At 47.1% G+C, this 6,081-nt stretch overlaps 1 long non-coding RNA gene across 1 annotated transcript in view; it reads left to right on the top strand.

The window, feature by feature from the left end:
- Window positions 1-3,280: 3,280 nt before the first annotated feature.
- Window positions 3,281-6,081, top strand: part of LOC131134234 (uncharacterized) — a 6,242-nt gene continuing 3,441 nt past the window's right edge. The window contains exons 1-2 of the long non-coding RNA XR_009131366.1: window positions 3,281-3,365; window positions 4,775-4,984. This is a non-coding gene — a long non-coding RNA (uncharacterized LOC131134234). The remainder of the gene's footprint in view (window positions 3,366-4,774; window positions 4,985-6,081) is intronic.

Below are 6,081 nucleotides of genomic sequence, written 5' to 3' on the forward strand. Positions count from 1 at the left end.
TAAATACAATTCATTCATTCATTCATTCATTTTTGACCACTTATCCTCACGAGGGTCGCAGGGGGTGCTGCCTATCCCAGCTGTCTTTGGGCGAGAGACAGGGTACACCCTGGACTGGTGGACAGCCAATCCCAGGGCACATATAGACAAACAACCATTCACACTCACATTCATACCTATGGACAATTTGGAGTGGCCAATTAACCTAGCATGTTTTTGGAATGTGGGAGGAAACCGGAGTACCCGGAGAAAACCCACGCATGCACGGGGAGAACATGCAAACTCCACACAGAGATGGCCGAAGGTGGGATTGAACTGGGGTCTTCTAGCTGTGAGGCCTGCGTGCTAACCACTTTATCACAGCCAGTAATAAATACAGTAAGAAATAAAAAATACATACCCCTCCTACAAAAAAGTTAGTGACTGGTTCCTGCTGGCTTGTGACTGCATTTGAGGGGGGGGGGGGAACTGTCCACAGCACCCAGCACAAACTACTAGAAAAACAACAACTCTGTCAACACTATGGCAAACAATAGGCTTATAATGCAAGTTTGAATTATCTGAGCAGGCACAACAACGCAAATCTGAACCCTCAAACACTTCCTGTCCCGCTCATCTCCAAACACTTCCTGTCCCGCCTCAAAACACATTTACACACATGAGCACCACTCTTATCTATGTCTTAATTGGCTTATTTTTTCTTATTGTCTACTATGTCTACTATAATGAGTGTAAAGGTGACTATAGGGGTGTTATTTCATGTCTAGAGGACTCTAATCATTATAATTAAATAATATTTAGAAGGTCGCAGACAGGTTTTCTATGTTCTCACTACAAAAATATTCAATTTATTAATATAATAATATTGAATCTTAATCCAGCTGCACGTCGGTCTAGTGGTTAGCGCGCAGACCTCACAGCAAGGAGACCCGAGTTCAATTCCACCCTCGGCCATCTCTGTGTGGAGTTTGCATGTTCTCCCCGTGCACGCGTGGGTTTTCTCCGGGTACTCCGGTTTCCTCCCACATTCCAAAAACATGCTAGGTTAATTGGCCACTCCAAATTGTCCATAGGTATGAATGTGAGTGTGAATGGTTGTTTGTCTATATGTGCCCTGTGATTGGCTGGCCACCAGTTCAGGGTGTACCCCACGTCTCACCCAAAGACAGCTGGGATAGGCTCCAGCACCCCTCACGGCCCTGGTGAGGATAACAGTGAGAACAGTGATAAATAAGGAATTATTCCAATAATCTAAATCATAAAAAAAGAAAACCTTCCAATTTTTTTTATTTTTGTTGTGTAAAAAAAACAAACTGATGTACCATATGTGTTTCATCCCACAATGTTGCTGTGTTCCTCTCATCTGGCCTCCAGGATGCTAGAGAGTAGATGATGACTGATGGTGTGTGGTAACAGCAGGTCAAAGGCGCAGGGTCACATTCTCTTCGTCTCTGCCTCCTAATCGCTATCATCTTCTTGCCCGTACAAACAATTTACACACCAGCACACTCGCCCCCATGTCATGTGATCCTACCAAAACAAACCATTTGAGTCATGCCTGTATTCAATGATGCAGTGGAAATGCCCCTTAATATTTCCATATGTGATTATATTCCCTTAATAAGTGAACATCCAATCCAGTTCTCTTTTCTCATCCCTGATGTCTTAGCTTGGTTGTTTTATATTGTGACTAATTTCATTATGATATTATGCAGAGCTGCTGTCTCTTGCAGATTGCTAAAGTATCTATCTATCTATCTATCTATCTATCTACAATACCATGCAATAGCTGTAGTTTGTAAATCAAGTATGCAATCATGAAATTCTGTGTAACATCCTCCTTTGTGAATACAGGAAAATGTAGCGCCTTGATCCTTCCATACACTTCATATGTCAATGAATCTCTGATGCAAATATAAAATGATGCAAGCAAATCTGTTTTATCTGATTAGAAAGTCAAGACGTCTTCATGCACACAAATTCCACAAAGGCAGATGTCCTTATATTCCTAAAGTAATTAATTAAGTAATCCATTTTCTGCGTTTCACATTTTTTCTATTGTCTATTCCATCACAACACAAATCATTAATGTGAAGGGAAAAGGTTTGGAGAGGCAGCTCACTACCTCCCATGCTTCCCTGAGGGGTATTATCCTCAGCGAGGCAAAAGCTTTGTAATCTGAGCCCAGCAGGTATGTCAACAGCACTGACATCTAGTGTGTGTGCTTGTGTGTGCATGCTTGTGTGTGTCTGCTGTGCGGCCACCATTGGGAAAATGAGGGAAGGCAAAGCTTTCCATGGGTTTTCCAAGCTAGCGGAGTAGCAAATACGGAACCATGGCACTGGCCTGTCCAACTGATAGAAGTATGTCTTGATATGACAAACGCGGGAAGCAAGGGCATCATTAAAAGGGGGGTAAAGTGTTGCAAGTTGGCACTGGGATTCGTAAAAAAGGTCCAACTACTTCATGTTTACTCTTCTAATTGGGCGGCTGTGGCTCAAGAGCTAGAACAGGTTGTCCAGAAACCTTGTTCCCACCACCCAGTCACTGTTGTTGTGTCCTCCGGCAAGACACTTCACTTCACTTCACCTTACTTTCAGTGCCGCCCACGCTGGTGTATGAACATCAAAAAGTTTGGCGGTGGTCGGAGAGGCCGTAGGTGCGAATTGGAAGGCACGTTTCCATAAGTCTACCCCTGGGTAGCTGTGATTACAGATGTAGTTCACCACCAGTGTGAGGATAGAATGAATAATGGCTTCACTTCACTGTGATGTACTTTGGGTACCTTGAAAAAGTGATACTATTATTATAAATATTAAGTGCCCAGTGAGTCTGAGGGTCACATTCAATCAGAAATGACAGTTAGACACTTTTTTCAAAATCAAGCCATCCCTGTTCAATACCATTTAATCTGTAGGGTCGTAGTCACTGAGTCTATGGCAGCTGATTTAGGTTGCAGGTTGACTGTACCAGAGACTGACCGCCACTCCATAGCATTTTGTTCATATAACGTGAACCAACACACAAACATGGTGGACATTCAGCAACCACCACAAATAGACTGGAACCTTAACTTTGGAAAAACTTAAAGTGGACCTATTATGCTCATTTTTCGGCCCTTTGTGTCAGGATCTGGGTTGTGGCTCTGCCGCCGCCTTCTGCCCTTTGCTTGCAGCGCACCTCTGGCTGGCTGGACATGAGATGCTCACCTGCTGCCAATCTCCTTCCTGACCTTCTTAAGCATGGCAGCAGGTGTGCCTCGTTGCCAGATCGTACCTCAACCTCCCTCGTCCTACATGCCCTCCGCTTGCTTGGCAACGTGTTAGCTTGTGTGTCCTTGCTTTCTGGCTTTTAGCAACATTCCTGTAAGTACCAGCCCGCTAGTTTTGTACTATGGTGATTTTTTGTTAGCTTCTTGTTTTTTCCTGTGCAACCTTTTGTCCTCTGTGTTTTCTGTTGCACCTGCTAGCCTTTTGCTGCAGTGTTTTTTGTGCTCTGTTGTGTTGTACTTTTGGACTCTGCCTAGCTCAGTTTTTGATTTCGTGTTGTCACTACCCCCAGTGGACCACCTTTTGTTTAATTAACCTTTTTTTGTTTCAAGAAAGTGCCTCTGCATTTTGGGTTCCAGACTGGCTCTCGCCACCCCCTCGTGACAGAACAATCTGGCCAAACATGAAACCCGCGGAGCTTGAACACTTTCGGTCCGCACTGTCTTAGCAAGGGCAGCTCATGGGAAACCATGAGACTTTGTTGCAAGAGATCATGGAAGCACTCGCCTCCTTGTCCGCCAGTGTGGGTGCCCTAGACCAGCATTTGGAGCGGGCTTGTGGCCACATGCTTCCAATGGAGTCCACGCCGTCACGCCTGTGGCAGTGACCAGTCCCTTGGCCATGCCTCATGCGAGTTGTTCCTTAGCGACATGAGGAAGGTTTTTGACCACCCCGTTCGGGGTAAGAGGCAGGGAGTCGCCTACTCGACCTCAGACAGAAGGGACTATCTGTCGCCTCATTCTCCATCAATTTTGGATTCTGGCCGCCGAGAGATGGGATTTTTCGCAAGGCTCTCAGCACACGGGTCAGGGTTGAACTGTTCGGGATGAAACTACATCCCTTGCCTGATTGACCTCGCTATCTGGTATCATCGCCTCACGTCTGCCTAGAGAGTTTGTCGTAAACGTCTGGGCCTCTTCTACTGTCTCCTCCTACTGAGCTGCCACCACATTGCCAAGTGTGCTTAGACCTGGTCACCCCTGAGTATCTTCCTCTAAGGTCGATACTGTACCAGGCAGGGATCAAGCTCAGCGAACAGAGCTGTTGCCCACTGCTGTCCGAGTATGCCGTCACAGGAGTCGACAAGGGAGACTGCACCAAATCCTCAGAGGCTGCAAATTAATGGGACTATTTCGGGGGAGGCCATGTTATTCCCATTACGGCGCTTATCGACTCTGGGGCGGGTGACAGGTTTTTTTCTTTATTCAGACTTTGGGTCTCACAGCATCGCTAAGGTTCAGCTGCCGGTTCCAAAGGAACTTCACTCCCTAGATGGGCGCCTCCTGGCGGCAGTCAACCACCAGACTGAGTTTGTATCAGGTGGTATCAGGGAGAGAGAAGAGTGGAAGACCGCCTTACACCCCATTGAGCCACTTTGAATACCTAGTCATGCTTTTTGGCCTCGCCAATGCTCCCGCTGTGTTTCAAGCTTTGATTAATGACGTACTTGGAGATATGATTGTCTTTTGTTTTGTCTATCTTGACGACATTCTGATTTTTTCCAGCGATATCGCTGAGCATGTTCAGCACGTCTGTCTGGTTCTCCAGCGCCTGTCTGAGAACCGACTCTTTAAGGCCGAGAAATGTGAGTTCCCTTCCTCATTGGTGTCAGTCCTGGGGTACATCATGGAGAGGGGCCAGCTGTGAGCCGATGCCGCCAAGATCAGGGGGGTGGTCGAGTGGCTGTCTCCCATATCAAGGACGCATTTGCAGAGGTACCTGGGCTTTGCTAATTTTTAAATAATTTAATAATTTTTAAATATTTTTTAAATAATGGGCTTTGCTAAAAGGCATTTTATTCGTGATTATAGCCGCAAAGCAGGACCTCTGACCAGGCTTGCATCCAGTAAAATTCCGTTTTGATGGAACCCTGAGGCGGAATCGGCTCTTACCAAACTCAAGTTATGTTTCAATTATGGGTAATTATGACGTGGGGAACAGGGAGCTGCTGGCCATGGTTCTGGCACTGCGGGAATGGAGACATTGGCTGGAGGGCACTACTCACCCATCCCTGGTGTTGACGGACCACAAGAACATGGAATACATCAGAACCACCCAGAGACTCAATTCCCGTCAAGTTGGTCACTATACCTGACCCGGTTTGACTTCAGTATCATGTATAAACCGGAATCTCCTAACATCAAGCCAGATACCTTGTCCAGGATTTTTGGCCCGGCGGAGGGGGGCGGAGTCACCAGAGACCATCGTGCCTGTAGCCGGAGTGTTGGGATCTCTCCAGTGGGAGGTGGAGTGAAGGGTGTCCGACGCAGCATAAGGACCAGACTGGTGCCCCCTGGACAGGCTCTTTGTGGCGATAGCATTAAGGTCAGACGTACTGCATTGGGGGCACTCAAAGTTGTCATGTCACCCAGGGGCCAGGCACACTCTGTCATTTCAGAGGTTTTCGTGGCCAGCCATGGCATCGGACGCCAAGAAGTATGTTGCAGCCTGGTCTGTCTGTGCCAGGAACAAGTCCTCTCACCCGGCCAGCTTCAGCCACTACCAGTCCCACCCCGGCCATGGTCCAATATCGCCCTTGACTCTTCTGGTCTCCCCCTCTCCAGGGGCAATTCTGTCATCCTGAACTTTGTACATCCAAAATGGCTCACTTTGTGGCATTTCCTAAGCTCCCTTCAGCTCTGGCGTGCTCTTGGATCGACCTTGATTAGCGACTTCCACTCTCTCCACCCTGATAAGCCAGGTAAGTCGCCAGGTGGCAGTCAATACGCTTTGTATTGACTTGTGGACTCATGGATGAGGGGAGAGCCATAATCAATTAAGACGGGCAGCACTGCCCAATCCGATCAACAGA

This window comes from Doryrhamphus excisus, chromosome 1 (assembly GCF_030265055.1).
Source record: "Doryrhamphus excisus isolate RoL2022-K1 chromosome 1, RoL_Dexc_1.0, whole genome shotgun sequence".
Taxonomy (NCBI): Eukaryota; Metazoa; Chordata; class Actinopteri; order Syngnathiformes; family Syngnathidae; genus Doryrhamphus; species Doryrhamphus excisus.